Source organism: Galeopterus variegatus, unplaced genomic scaffold (genome assembly GCF_000696425.1).
Source record: "Galeopterus variegatus unplaced genomic scaffold, G_variegatus-3.0.2 Scaffold1552, whole genome shotgun sequence".
NCBI classification, from domain to species: Eukaryota; Metazoa; Chordata; class Mammalia; order Dermoptera; family Cynocephalidae; genus Galeopterus; species Galeopterus variegatus.
The window spans coordinates 1-16,442 of NW_007727663.1; positions in this window are offsets into that span (position 1 = coordinate 1).

Genomic DNA, 16,442 nt, shown 5'->3' on the forward strand with positions numbered 1-16,442 from the left:
GTGACCGGTAACGGGATCGCAACCCTCAGTGTCGCACCCGCACTGCGCTCAACCAGTGAGCAGACCAGTCTCTATATGGGATCTGAACCCTCAGCGGGAGCACCGCTGCGCTCCCAAGCGCCGCACTCTACTGAGTGCGCCACCGGGCCAGCCCTAGAGTCTGTATTTTCAAGCCATCTGATAGAGTTTAGATGTGTTGTCCCCTCAAAACTCATGTGGAAATCTGATCCCCAATGTGGAGTGCTGGGAGCTGTTTGAGTCATGCGGGCGGGTCCCTCATGAATGGATTAATGCTCTCCCTGGGGGTTGGGGGTTGTGTGTTCTCTCCAGAGCTGGTTGTTTGAAAGACCCTGGCATCTCCCCTCTCTCTCTCTTGTTTCCTCTCACCATGTGATCTGTTTGTACCCCATTTTCACCCATGAGTAGAAGCAGCCTGAGGCCCGCACCAGATGCAGCTGTCCCAGAATCGCAAGCCAAATAAACCTCTGTTCTTCATAAATTACCCAGTCTCAGGTATTTCTGTTATAGCAACACAAAACGGACTAATACACCATCTGAGCAGCTAAGATTTTCAAATGAAGTATTATATACTTAATTTCTTAAAGGGCTGGCCTGTTAGCTCAGCTCGTTAGAGCGTGTTGCTGATAACACCAAAGTCCAGGGTTTGATCCCTGTACTGGCCAGCTGCAAAGAAAAAAAAAGAAAAAGAAAAAGTTACTTTCCTGGACATTTATTTGATTCTTTTAAGTTCAAATGTGAATCATTTGTCATGTGTGATTATTTCTGTTGAATGTATACAGCACTTTGTGTGTGTGTGTGTGTGTGTGTGGGCACTGGCTGGTATGAGGATCTGAACCCTTGACCTTGGTATTATTAGCACTAGCTCTAACCGAGTGAGCTAACCAACCGGCTGTGTAGTGCGCCACCGGGCCAGCCCTACAGTACTTTTTAAAGATGAATACTTGGTGGCCTTATTTGTTCTAATATCTCTGGGTCTAAATTACAAGGTATCAAAATTGTTACTCATTTTTTTCAAATTGTGTTTAGATATCCTGTAATAAATATGAAATAATAATATAAAATTAAGAATTGTATCAAAGATAACACAAAAATCATTATCTATAAACTGAAAAAATAAAAACTGCAGAACAACACCCATTTATAATCTCACAGTTCTGTAGGTCAGAGAAACATGGACTTGGCTGGGTTCACTGCTTAGGATCAAACAAGATTGAGATCCAAGTGCCAGCTGGGCTGAGTTTTTATCAGGAGGGCCTGGGGAAGAATCCACTCCTAAGCTCATTCAGGTTGTTGGCATAATTCAGTTCCTTGTGGTTGTAACTCTGAGATTCCAGTTTCCTCCTGGCCATCAGCTGGGGGCCACTCTCACCTTCTAGTGGTACATTCTACAACATGGACGAACCTTGAAAACTTTATGCAAAGTGAAGTGAGCCAGTCATGAAAGGCTACTGTATGGCTCCATTGATATAAAATATCCAGAATAAAACTGGTCCTTCCTCACAGAGAGTTTGAGAAACACTGCTGTATAGTATCCCATGGTGTGACTATGAAGGCAATTGATTGACCCATTCTAAAGTTGATAGATATTTGTGAGATACAAGGTGCTCAGTTTCCAGGCACTTGGATTATAGGACACATCTCTGGGTTACAGGCCACTCCCCTAGGTCTCAGGCCCCCACAGGAGAGTTACTGATGCTTTTTAGACCTATTTTTGGCAACGTGGGGAAATTGAGACCACTAGGTGCTGGCTTATGCAAATCCAGTGGTTGGGCAAGCTTAGTAGAGAATGGTTATATAACCCTGGTAGCCGAGCATGCTCAGTAAAGTGGAATTTATCCTTTGAATGATGTTCTGCTAGAGGTGCTAGAGAGCACAGAATATTCTTAAATATGTTCAGCACATGTGATAGGATTTGACCAATGAACATGCTCCAAAAAGAGACCAACTGAGCACATGCAGGTCTATGTTACATAGCAGGGGAACACCCCTTAATGGAATATTTATTAGATAGCACAAATATGTATTAGATAGCAAAACTATCAAAGCTAAATCCTGGCAGAAGGCGGGGCTGTTGCCCACTCTCTTTGGGGCCAGCTCACAGTCTGCCTGTGGAGTGTATTTTTCTTTCTTTCTATATCAATCTTACTTTCAGGAAGCAGCTGCTCACTCTCTTGAGCCAGCCCATCCTCTGTAGTGAACTTTAAGTGTGTGTTTCTTACTTTTGTGTTAGACTTGGTGTGGGCTCTGCTCAGTCTCTGGAGCTAGGCCATACTTTCTCTGTGGAATCTGTATATCTTATTTATTACATTAAACCTGTTCTCACTTTCTATTGTGACTCTGCACTTGAATTCTTTCCTATGGTGAAGTCAAGAACCTGGTAAGAAGACAGGGTGGGTTGAGGCCAGTTAAAAAGCCTCCCAGACCCTCTCCTCTGGCATCATTTGGATTGTTTTCAGTTCTGGCACTCTGCAAATTTTTATTAATATGGCAAACATAAACCAGGCTGACTGTAAGAAATTCTGATGTACGATGTTCGTATTATGGTTTGGTTATACTTGGGTAGAAGCTGCAATCCAAGAAACTCTAACACTGAACCTACATTGCAACCCCTACATTGAACATGGATCTGGAAGAAGAGATTGCCTAGATGGGACCCGTCATTCTATTGTGTCCCAGAGAGGGGAAGTGACTTCTCCCAAACTATAGAGTAAGCTGATTGTTGAACTGGAACAAGATCCAGGTTTCTTGGAAAGAGGATGGGCNAAAAAAAAAAAAAAAAAAAAAAAAAAAAAAAAAAGAAATAATGACCTTCAGATGCAATGAAGTTACTTGCTTAAGATCACATGCAGCAAGTCTGCAGTGTGGTGAAGCCCTGGATCTTACGAATGCAGAACTTCCAGTTCAACTCTACTCCTAGAAGCAGAGGCTGAGAAGATCAATGAGGAAAGTCAGTGTGTGGATTGGGCTAGGGGCTGTCCTTCAAGGTTAAAGGGAGGGGGCACCCAGACAGGGAGGGGAGCCTCTAGCCACCCATCCAGGAGATCAAACATGATGCTCTCTACTTAGACTAAATTCAGGGCAATTGAGGAACTGCCTGGAATAAGAAGCAGGAATTTACTTCCCCAGGGTCAGATCCCAAGGTGGCTTCCACACAAACCAAGAGGTACCTAAGTGTTAATTAAAACAAACTGGAGCTGAATCCTGTGCAAATATGAACAGGCTCAGGTTCTGCTTCCCCAAACAGCAGGTTTCTGCTAAGTGCCAGCTCCTGTCTTAGGTACTTCACGTGCAATATTATAGTCTTGAATCTCCACAGCAGCACTTTGTTTTTATTTATTTATTTATTTACTTTCTTTAAAAATTTATTTTATTTTACTTCTGAAAATACATTGTACTTGATTTTCAGGCCCCTTTACCTGTTCCTCTCCACCCCCTCCCCCTGCCCCCCACATTGTATCTGTGCACATGGCTTAAATAGTTCATGGAATTTTTGTGGTTATTCTGTTTTCCCCCCACCCTTTATTTGTTTGTGTGTTTATTTATTTATTAATTTTTAGCTCCCACAAATAAGTGAGAACATGTGGTATTTCTCTTTCTGCACAGCAGCACTTTGTGTAGAGACTCTTATACCCATTTTACAAGTGGGGATCCTGAGAATGGTAAAGAGACTTATTTACCAAACTGATTGCCTGTATGAATTCCACCAAACAGTTGGCACTGAAAGCTTGTGCAGCCTTCTCTTAAGATGGAGAGGAAGGGAATAATGACCTTCTTTTGAGTTGCACTGGACAGGAGTTATCAAACTTTCTCTATAAAAGTCTAGATAGTGTTTTAGGATTTGTGGGGCAGACAGTCTCTCTTGAAAGTATCAACATCTCAACTCTGATATTCTAGTGGAAATGCAGACATAGACAATATATAAACATAAAACAGACATGTATGTGTGTGTGTCAACAAAACTTTATTTACAAAAACAGGCGGTGGGCCAGATTTGGCCTGTGGTTCACAGTTTGCAGACTCCTGCACCTGATGGTAATCTTGAGGCAAGGGATGGAGTAAATGACACGTTTAAGCTTTTTCGGCCCTAAGAAACTCCTATCTGAAATAATAATAGTAATACTAATAATGTTTTTTAAAATACCTTGTATTAAATGATGACCCAGAGTAGAAGAAATTCTGCCATAACTTGAATCATGAGAGGAAAGAAGAAGATGAAGAAAGACATGGAAGCTAGTCTGCAAACACAGCCTCACAAAGTGTCTAACCTTGGGCTCTCTTCTTTCTGCATTGCCTTTTATGGTCCTCAGCCCTGGCTGCACATAAGGACCTCAGAGGAGCTTTAGAGAGTACCGATGCCCAGGTCTCACATTACAAATCCTAATTTATTTAGTCTGCATACAGCCCAGGCATTGGGATTTTCAAAAGCTCCCCAATGACTCTAATGCATAGGCAGGGTTGAGAAACACTGGTCTCAGTGTTGTTTTTCCTTTTTGTCTTTTTTACTGACCGGCAACGGGATTGCAACCCTCGGTGTTGCGCCCGCACCACACTCAGCCAGTGAGCAGGAACCAGTCTCCACATGGGATCCGAACCCTCGGAGGGAGCGCTGCCACGCTCCCAAGCGGCGCACTCTCCAGTGCGCCACCGGGCCGGCCCTCAGTGTTGTTTTTCAACATGCTACAAAGCCAGTGGTTTTTCCAGGTAAGGCATGTGAAGTCCCTAAAAAATGCTTTGCTTGAGTGTTTACATTTCCAGGTATCCATCTATGTAAAGATTTGCCAAAAACTAACTTACGGTGAATGTGTTTGTTGCTAGTCTGTTAATGGGCACCTACAGAAGGTGTTTTCCTGAGAACAGTTTTCTCAAACTATCCATAGAGATTATACTCATCACAAAACACATAAAAGAGCTTGAGGGTCAAACAGAGTTGGGAAACAGAAGGGTAATTAGTTTCAGGACTTCTCAGACCCTTTAACACATTAATATCTACTCATTTACCCAAAAAGTATGTATTAAATGTCTACCATGTGCCAGGCACTGTCATAGTAGTGTGGACATAGTGGCAGACAAAATAAAGCATGGGCCCTGCCCTCATGGAACTTACACTTTACTGGGGAGACCAACAAATAAACAAATAAATAGGTAAGTACAGATTGTGAAAAGGGCTACAAAGAAAAATAGGGGCAAGGAGAGAAAACAGGTGGATGTCCTTCACATGGGGTGGGTAGTCAAGGAAGATATCTTTGAAGAAGTGACATTTAAGCTAAGCCCTGAAATTGACAAGGGAGCCAGGAATGTCGAGAGCAAGGGAGAAGGCCCTGGGGGCAGGAAAGGCTTGATGTGTTGGAAGAAATGAAGGTAGGCCCAGGTGTCTAGAGCAGCATAAGTGGGTGAGGCGATGGAATGAGGTAGGCAGGGGCTAGCTCTGAAGTTTGCATTTTGGTCTAGGTGCTATAGGAAGCCACCATGTGTAGGGCATCTCCTAGGGAGATGAGATGTAGGGCGTTCCCGTTATTCAGAAGCATATTTATGTTCACCTGCCATTCAAGGTGAATGTAAGACAAGCCAATCTGAAAGCAGCTTCATTTATTTGCTTACCACAAGAGTGCAGGCAAGAGGAAAAAAAAAAATAAAGTGATGGCTCCCAAGTGTTCCCTCGGGCAGATGACAGGTAGGTAGGGCAGATTGCAGGGGGAGGGGGTGCTATGGTGTGGGAATCAGCTCACTGTTAATGAGGGGAGTGGGGAAGGAGGAAGGGAACCTAATGGTGGAAGAGAGGGGTCAGGGGAGGGAGAGGAGGTGGCCCAGGGGTGGAAAAGTACTGAGTCAAAGTAGAGAAAAGTGTCTTAGATAAGGTCCTCTAGATAAGGGGTCGTGACTGAGGATTTTTCAAGTGCTCAAAAAGGAGGCCTCCTCCTGGGCTAGGAATGCACATACGCAGAGAGCATGGCTGGAGCCCGGGGGCCTGAGTCCCTGATTGCAGCTCTCTCCAGAGACTGCATTGCACTGCCTGTGTGCTGTCTGGTGTGGGGAGTGCATACCTGTTTTTGTAAATAAAGTTTTATCAGAACACAGTCTTACATATTGTCCATGGCTGTTGTCACTACAACAGTAGGGCTGTATAATTGCAATAGAGACCATCTGACCCACAAAGTCTAAAATATTTACTATCTGGAAATGGAGGGCTATGTATCCAAAAAAGCAGCAGGAACTTAGGAAGAGCCAAGCAAAATTACAGGTTGGTGTCTATTATAATGAATCTTAAATGTCAGGCTGGGAAGTTAGTGCTTAACTTGGTAAATAATAAGGGCCTTTGCATATCAAACCACCTCTCCTTCTAAATTGGGATGTATTGGGTTTTTCCAAGAACAATTTAACACATAAATATAGGAACAAAAGACTTACTCTTCTATGGTCAGATTGAAATAATGTAAATTCAGTAACATACATAAACTGATAATCGACCATAAAAAAAAATTTACTACCTGGCCCTTTACAAAAATTGCTTTTGGACCTCTGCTGTATGACCGTGCTACTTAAGGAATGGCCAAGTGACTATTGTCGATCCACAGCTGTTTCTGAACAAGGGCAAGGTGAGTATAGAAATTAAGAGCAGACATTTTCAAACTCCTATTACAGTTTGACATTCCATGACATGTCAGTGTATGATTGATGGACTTATCTCACTGAACAGCATTCAGATCTGTCTGGTATTGCCAAACACCCATGGTGAGTTCATGGGTCCAGGCTGAAGACGGTAGGATGACACACTGGCTGTTGACAGATGAAAGGGGAAACAAAACTGGTCCTTCCTCACAGAGAGTTTGAGAAGCACTGCTGTATAGTATCCCATGGTGTGACTATGAAGGCAATTGATTGACCCATTCTAAAGTCGATAGACATTTGTGAGATACAAGGTGCTCAGTTTCCATGCACTTGGATTATAGGACACATCTCTGGGTTACAAGCCACTCCCCTAGGTCTCAGGCCCCCACAGGAGAGTTACTGATGCTTTTTAGACCTATTTTTGGCAACATGGGGAAATTGAGACCACTAGGTGCTGGCTTATGCAAATCCAGTGGTTGGGTAAGCTTAGTAGAGAATGGTTATATAACCCTGGTAGCCGAGCATGCTCAGTAAAGTGGAATTTATCCTTTGAATGATGTTCTGCTAGAGGTGCTAGAGAGCACAGAATATTCTTAAATATGTTCAGCACATGTAATAGGATTTGACCAATGAACATGCTCCAAAAAGAGACCAACTGAGCACATGCAGGTCTATGTTACAGCAGGGGACCAACCCTTAATGGAATATTCATTAGATAGCATGAATATGTATTAGATAGCAAAACTATCAAAGCTGAATCCTGGCAGAAGGCGGGGCTGTTGCCCACTCTCTTTGGGGCCAGCTCACAGTCTGCCTGTGGAGTGTGTTTTTCTTTCTTTCTATATCAGTCTTACTTTCAGTAAGCAGCTGCTCACTCTCTTGAGCCAGCCCATCCTCTGTAGTGAACTTTAAGTGTGTATTTCTTACTTTTGTGTTAGACTTGCTGTGGGCTCTGCTCAGTCTCTGGAGCTAGGCCATACTTTCTCTGTGGAATCTGTATCTCTTATTCATTACATTAAACCTGTTCTCACTTTCTATTGTGACTCTGCTCTTGAATTCTTTCCTATGGTGAAGTCAAGAACCTGGTAAGAAGACAGGGTGGGTTGAGGCCAGCTAAAAGGCCTCCCAGACCCTCTCATCTGGCATCATTTGGATTGTTTTCATTTCTAGTTAAGACTTTTAAGCCACTCTGCAAATTTTTATTAATATGGCAAACATAAACCAGACTGACTGTAAGAAATTCTGATGTACGATATTCGTATTATGGTTTGGTTATACTTGGGTAGAAGCTGCAATCCAAGAAACTCTAACACTGAACCTACATTGCAACCCCTACATTGAACATGGATCTGGAAGAAGAGATTGCCTATATGGGACCTGTCATTCTATTGTGTCCCAGAGAGGGGAAGTGACTTCTCCCAAATTATAGAGTAAGCTGATTGTTGAACTGGAACAAGATCCAGGTTTCTTGGAAAGAGGATGGGCTTTGGAGTTAGGAGGGCATTGGTTCCAGCCACTCACTAGCTACATGATCTGGGGAAAATTTCTAGAACCCTCTAAGCCTCAGTTTTCTCCTCTGTAGAATGGTGGCTGTAATAACACCTTGCAGGAAGGATTAATGAGACAATGCTTAGCATACACTTAGCAGAGGGCTCTGCCCCTGCCCCTGCGCCAGTCTGGTTTGCTTGTCATGTACAGCTCCATCTCTGCAATTACATGGAAAGGGATTCAGCAGTGTTAAAAGCTTTCTGCACGATGTCATGACAGCCAGGCTCCTCTTGCATCCATTTCCCAGAAATAACCATCTCCCTATATGAAAAGATCTATCTTGACTTATCTACAATGGGAGCATATTATACTCCTTTAAAATTTGCTCTTGGTGCAGTGTGGGGCGAGAGATAGTTTGACAGGAGGTAGGAGGAATGTCGCATGGAAAGGAAAGCCCAATCTTCCCCCACCCCACCCTGCACTCTCTTTCTCTCTTTTTCTCTCTGCAGTCCCTTTTTGAATTGAATTTTCTTAGGCCAAATGATAATAACACTCTTTAGCGTGTGAGAATACTCTCAAATTTTCAAATCCCTTCAACACATCTTATCACTTTTTAATTTCACAACAATTTAGCACTTGGCACAGGACTGTGCACATAGTAATAAATGCTAGGATAATATTTAAAATAATGAATATAATCATATGATAATATTAAGAATAGCTAATATTTGTTGATCATTTACAATGTGCCAGGCACTGTTTTAGGTACTTTTACTTTTACCTACTTAATCTTCACAACAATCTGAAAAGGTAGATGCTAATACCATCCTCATTTTGAAGATGAGGACACAGAGGCACAGGCAAGTTAAGCAACTGGCCCAAAGTTGCACAGCTGGTAAGCAGAGGAGCTGGTAGTTGAACCCAAGTGGGCAGATTATTCTCTACTTGTCCCCTAGATCCAACTGCTGACCTTCTGTGCTCAGCTCTGTGCTCTGGAGGCTGACTTCTACTACCCGGATCTCCTTGATCTGTTTCCAGTTGATTTCAGTCAGTGGGAGGGGTTGGAGGGCAGGAGGAGGCTGCAGTTCTGGCAGTGGCTGTGTTGCTCCACAGTGACAGCTTGTACAGTGGCCCCTCTTTCATGACCTGGCTCTCCCCGGGCTCTGCTAACACATCCCTTCCCCTTGTCCCATTTGGCCCTAGGGGCGGGACAGCTCCCTGCTTCTGCTAGTCCTGCATGCTGCACCACTCATCATTAGATTCTTCTTAAACAAACACTTTAGTGTGTGCCATCTGTCTTCTGCTGCGACTCTGACTGGGATGCCAGGCAGTCCAGCCCCAGAGCCTGAACACTCAGCCACCACTCCACATTGTCTCAACCCAGAGAGGAAGCCTTAGAATCCCCCTTGGAGGGGGAAGTGAGAGAGCCGCTAGTCTCATCTGATTTCACAAACAAGAACACTTTAGGAGGCTCAGAGTAGGGAAATGTCTGGCTTCTGACTGTCACAGATGCTGGCGAAGCCCTATGCCCATATCCCCTGGGCTCTCACTGTTTTGCAGAGCCCCACAGCGTCTCACTACAAAGCACCTGTCATTTTCTGCCTGGGGCGTTCTCCGGCCCCAGGAGCCTGCTCAGTAAGCATTCAGGGCAGGCTGGAAATGCTTGAGAATTTATGTTCTGGAAATCAGCATCAAGCGGTGACAGATGGGGGCTGGTGGATAAACATCCCAACTCCTTCACCCCTTAGACAAGTTCTATACTGTCTGCCAGAAGCCTCCAGCTGATTGGGTCCCAACTGCCCTAAGCAGTGACCCGGTCATTAATGCACCGCGTGTTGGCTCCTTCCCTTCCCCATCTCCTGCTGGTGCTTCCTGAATTCACCTCTTGAATAAAGTCTTTGTGCCAAATCCTTGTCTTAGGGGTTTGCCTCTACGGAACCCAACTAAGGAGGTGCCCATGTATGGTTTTCTTTAGTCTAACAGCTCCATTTTTGTGTGTGTGGAGGTCATGCTCCCACACTCACAATCCATCTGCTTGGGTGGGATAGATCCCACTCCCAGGCTCCAGGGGCTGGCAAGTGTCCTATATCATCCAATCAGAGTACCCCATCTTTCTGGCCACAGAGATTGGTTCAAGGATGGGCATGTCACTTAAGCTAGGCTGATGGGAATTTGATGAACTAGCATACCTGGATGGAAATAACTTGTGGGCAAATACTAATAGGGTAGATGTCATGGGGTTGTAATGACATTGCAGTTAGAAAGTGCTTTCCTGTCCTTTAGGGTCTGCTGCCAAAACAAAGCCTTTCCAGAGGGTATTTTTAACAGACCAGAAGTTGTATGAATGCTGGAGAAACAGAGAGATATCATTACATCATGTTAGCACAGGGATTTGACTACCGAAAACAAGACTCAAAATAATAATGGCTTTAACAAGGGAGGTTGTTGCTGTCTCATGTGAAAGTCCCAGTAAGTATGGCAGCTCATTCCATAAATTCATCAGGGTATGGCTCCTCCTGTCTTGTTTTATGAAATCCTAAGGATGCCACCCCCATCTGCAAGTTCCAAGATGGTGCCCCACTATGTCCTCATTCTAGAAGGGGGAAAGGAGGAAGGGAGACCATACTTTTTTCAAAGGCATAATACAGAAGTTGCTCGTGTCCCATTGTCCAGAACTTAGTCACCTGGCCACACAGAGTAATATCTGGTCTTTATTCTAGGCAGCCTGTGCCCAGCTACAAATTGATCTGTTCCTATAGACCCGGGGTTTCCCAGCCTTGGCACTGTTGACATTCTGGGTCAGATAATTCTTTGTTGTGGGGGGCTTCCCTGTTTATTGTAAGATGTTTAGCAGCATCCCTGGCCCTCACCTATTAGATGCCAGTAGCACCTCTCCTCTGAGTTGTGACAACCCAAATATCGCCAGATGTTGCCAAATGTCCATTTGAAGACAAAATTGAGAACCACTGCTATAGAAGAAGGGGAGATTAGACATTGGCAAACAATTAGCCATCTTTGTCACATACTAGTTGATAAGTTTTTATTCCTTTCTTCCTCTTGCATAGGTGAGAGTGGTAGTTAGGAGCACCACCTTAGAAGCCAGGTGGACCTGAATTCAAATTCTACTTCCACCATGGATAAAACTCAGTTTTCTGATGCAGAAACCATTTGGGTTGCTGAGCGCATTAAAATGAGATGACAAGTAGAAAGTGCTCAGCACAATGCCTAGCACATAAATGCACTCAAAAATACTAGGTATTAACGTGGAAGTTGGTTTTATTTATGTGATGGTGGAGGAGTCTTGGTAAGCTTTTCTGGTGGAAAAAGATACTTGAGTAATAGGAAGTTGCAAAAGATGAGGGATCCTGACGGTGTCCATTGCTTGACTGAAGTACAGAAGAATTGTGGACAGGCTGTAATGGTTAGAACATGAACAGCAAGGACATAGGTACTTTCTCATATAAAAGACAGACCTGAAATTACAGCCATATCCCCAAATTCCATTGTAGTGTTTTCTTCTCTATTGTTATACCATGACTCTGGGGAACAGTGGCACAGACATTCGTTCTGGGCTGATTTTTCTCTTGCCTGTGCAGCCCCGAATAACCGTCTGTATTAGTTAGGATTAGGTTCAGCTGCATAAAACAGAAAACTCAATTAATGGTGGCTTAACAAGATAGAGTTTTCTCTCACATGAGAAAAATCTGGAGGCAGGTGTCCAGAGTCGGTGTGGCAGCTCCACAATGGTAGCAAGAACCCAGGTCTCTCTGGCTTTCTGCCCCACATCATTAACATGTGCCTTTCAACCTCAAGGTCATGGAATGTTCACAAGGGGTCACTGCAGCTCCAGCTACCCCGTCTATGTGCCAAGTAGTAGGAAGAAGGAAAGAGACATGAGCAAACGCATGACTCTCATCTGAATCAGCCTCCTTTTAGGGATCTTTACCAGAATCTCTATCTAAAAACTTCTACTTCTATCTCAATGGCCAGAATTATCCCTGAAAAGCAGTCTGGTAAATGTAGTTTTTTAGCCAGGCATATCGTTTCTCCCAACATAATCAGAGTTCTTTTGGAAGGAATAAGGAGTGATATTGTGTAGGCAACTAGAAGTTTCTGCCTCACCTTTCAACGTGGGGATCTGAGAATGACTGAGAAGAAGGAGATGTGGAGGAAGAATGAGACACAAAGAGAGGGAGAGAAGGAAAGAAAGGGAATAGGACAGAGAACACTACTTTGAGTTCAATTATGAAGGGAGAGATCGCTCTTAGGTGTTTGAACTGGGTCTTGGAGACTGGGTGGGATTTTTGACAAGTACCATGTCAGTTAGAGTTCTTTGTAGGATTCCAGCTAACTTTAGAAAATAATGAATGTATTAGTCTGTTTCTGTTGCTTATAACAACCATTACCTGGAACTGGGTAATTTGTAAGAAAACAAAACTTATTGCTTACAGTTTTGGAGGCTGGGAAGTCCAAAGTCCAGGGGACACATCTGGTGAAGGCACTGTTGGTGGCAACAGTAACTCAGGGGATCTCACATGGCAGAAATGGCGGAGCAGAGAGAGACTCTCATGTGGTCCTTTTAAAGCCCTCAGAACCACGCCCATGAACTATGTGAGAGCATGGTCCTCACAATCTAATTACCTCTTCAAGGCCCCACCTTTCAATTATCATAATAGGATTTCCCACCCTCAACAGTTACAGTGGGGATTAAACTGCAATGACTTTGAGGGGCCATTCAACTCACTGTAATGAATTTGTTAGAAAGATATAAAGAAGCCCAAGGAATTATTTTTTTAAAAGGTGGTGGGGAGAAATCCATGTAGATCCTCGGGTGGAACTAATCAAGAATCTCGTCAGTTTAAACCACATTGTTGGTGGTGTGTCCTTTACTTAACACTCCAAGTCCCAGGACTGAGCTTACAATGGGGCTTACTTGGGACATGTGACTGGAAGAGCACACCACAAAATCTGTCTCTAATGGGGAAAGAGATTGCTCTAGAGGAAGTCAGAGCACTGTACCAGATGAAGGGAGAATTAGAGCTTGTAGGGCCAGCACCACCAATGTCCACTAGAAGTAATGGGAAGAGAGCTATTTTAGATAAGCCATGGCTGGTTGATCAGTTGCACAGTGAGAGGGGGGACTAAGCATAGAAAGATGGGTTGAACCCAGATTCTAGGGATCTTTGGATACCAGCCTGAGAAACTTGTGTTTTCATCAGGTGGGCCATGGGGAGCTATTGAAAGTTTTGTGTAATAGGGGAAAGTGACAGGTCTGACCCATGCTATAAAGATTGGTCCAAATTGTCACATAAGTGTGGTGGAAGCAAGGGTCTCTCTGGGTCTCAGGGATGCTGGATTCAGAGACTTGAATGTCACTAGGTGACTTTTCTCCTTCTCTTTCCCAAACCCCTTCCCTCCCTCCTTTCTTCCTCTCTGCTCCTCTGTCCTGTTAACTTCATTTTTCCAGATCATTATCTTTCTCATGGTAGATAAGCTCTTCAAGGCATCCCCTATTACCTCCCCTAAACTCACATCTCTCCGCTTCACTGCTGCTGAGCAGTGAGCTTTGTTCCTTCTCGTCTTAAAATGAAAAATGCAGAGAAGGTCCCCTGATTGGCTTAGCTTATATAAGTTGACACCCCCAAGCCAGTCAATGGGGGCCAAGGGAACAGATCTGCAAGGAGAGAGCAGCTCTCTTTCAAACCATATGGTTAGAGAAAGGCAGAGGAGCATTTTTTAGAAGGAGCATGCATGCTGGTTTGTGGAGATAAAGCAGTAGATGTCTACTATTCTCTCCCTCCTGTTGCCTCAGGAGTTCCTTGAGCACTTACTATGTGCAATCGCTGGGCTAAATGGCTTATCCCGTTTTACCCTCTCAACAACATTAGGAAGTGTTCTTAGTACCCCCATTGTGGCCTCCGGAATAGGGAGATATTTTGGAATGTCTGGAGCTGGCAGGTCTGGGTTGAGGAGGACCAGGTTGATGCAGAAGTCATGTGTTTCTTTGTCTTGTTTCTTCCTGCTCCTATGCTGGGTCTTGCCCTTTTGGCTCTTGGCCACTGGAGGGGCTGGCTTCATGGGAAGGCCCTTGGTTGGCTTCAGGCTCTTCTTGGACACATATAACTGACCCTTTAGCTTGTGCTTGTCTGAGAAATCGTCAGGGAGGTAGGTGTCTGTGGCCTCAGGAACTGGTAAGTGTATCTGGGCCCCTGGGTCCTGTAGTTGCCCTGGTGGGAGGGGGCAGAGGTCGAGGCGGTAGAAGGGTCTAGGCTCAAAAGTGCTGGGTCCTGGACTCTCTGGGGACCACTTGACCAAATTCCTGAGAAAGTCCTGGCTCTTGTGTAAAGATTTCTTGGGCTTTTTGGCCTTGGAAGTCTTGGAATGCCTGACAGACAATTCTGAGGCTTCTGGAGAAGGCTGGAACCCTTTGTCTGGGGTATTGACGGCACAAGTCATTCTTTTGTGGGTAGAGAGTAATAGGAAACTGACTTGGATGCCACTGTCTGTGACAAGCTGGATGGTTCTGGTCCAGTTCAAGGCAGCATGGGAGCCTTGCTCAGAGGCAGTGGGCTCAGTGGTGGCTGGAGTGATACCAGAGGCCCCCTGAGGAAGGGCACATTGTGGTGACTGCAAAGGCTGCCCGTTTCCTATATAGGAAAGGCGATTTGTGAGTCTGAGGTGGGAATCCTAGAGAAAATATCTGGGAAGGGAGGACCTTTTTGATAGAATCATATTTTTCACTTAATCCCTCATCTACTCATTCATGTATTCATTTATTTGTTCATTTCATTCATTCACTCAATTCATCTATCCACTCATTCATTCACTTATTCTGTCATTGATTTGCATGCTGACTCACATATTCACTCATTTACTCTGCTTCACTCACTCATACCCTCATTAATTAATAAAGCAATTACTTGTCCTGTTGGAACTGGAGATACCAACATGAAAAATAATAGCATACATCTACATAGTGTTAAGTGTGTGCCGGGCACTATTCTAGGTGCTTTAGGTTCAACTTCAGCTCCTAAGAACTTCATGAAGAAGGTTCTTCTTATGGACCCAATGTTTGTATTGCTCCACCCACCCAAGATTCATACATTAAAGCCCTAATTCCCAATGTGATGATATTTGGAGGTGGGGCCTTTGGGAGGTAATTAGATTTAGATGAGGTCATGAGGGTGCAGCCCTCATGAGGGGATTAGTGTCCTCATAGGTAGAGGAAGAGAGACCAAAACTGCCTTGCTCTTTCTCTCTCAGCCAGGTGAAGACATAGCGAGAATGTAGCCATGAGCAAGCCAGGAAGTAAGGCTTCACCAGGAACTAAATCTGCTGGTACCTTGATCTTAGACTTCCTAGCCGTCAGAACTGTGAGAAATAAATGTCTGTAGTTTAAAGCCCCCTACTGTATGGTATTTCGTTATAGCAGCCCAAATTGTCTAAGACAGAGTCATTATTATCATTTTCCCATTTTTATAGATAAGCTGTTCTTCAGGACAGTGGACTAGCTTGACTAAGACCACAGAGCTATTCAACAGCAAAGCCAGGCTTTGAACCCAAGCAGTTAGTTGTCAGAGTCTAGCCTCTGAACTGCTATATCTTGTTAATAAGGCAGCCCCTCTGTTCTCAGTTCACGCTTTACTGGGGTGGCTACTATGTCAGGAGACCATGACAGTGGAGTGTGATGAGATCTGGGGTCCACACACAGTGCTGGCAAGGTTACCTCACCCACCTGAGGAGGGGGGATGGAGGATATGGAAGGTTCTTCTAAATAATCAAACTTACCTTCATTATGTGTGATATCAAGACCATCCCTGGGTGATCTTTTCATGCATGCATACAGTTATTCATTGACAACACTTACTGAGCACTAACTATGGGCATTGGGGATCGAGAAATGAACAAGGATCATCCCTGCCCTCATGGAGCTCACAGAGGAAAGAACAAGGATGGGCTGGCCAACCAAGAAGCCATTGAGCATGGCTCCAGCCACCCATTCTGGTTCCTGTCGTGGTCGTTGAGACCCATGCTCTCCATAGCTGTGCGCTGCAAGGAACACGAAGTCAGGAAACCTGGTCCTAATCCAGCTGTTCTTCTATAGAGCTGTGTGCTCTTGAAGAAGTGTCTTTATCTCTCTGGACCTCAGTTTTCTCATCTTTTTTTTTTTTTTTCTTATTGGCAGCTGGCCAGTACAGGGATCCAAACCTGTGACCTTGGTGTTATAAGGCTCTGTTCTTTTTTTTTTTTTTTTTTTGTCTTTTTCCGTGTCCGGCAATGGATCGCAACCCTCAGTGTCGCCCCCGTACCGGACCGGGACCAGCAAC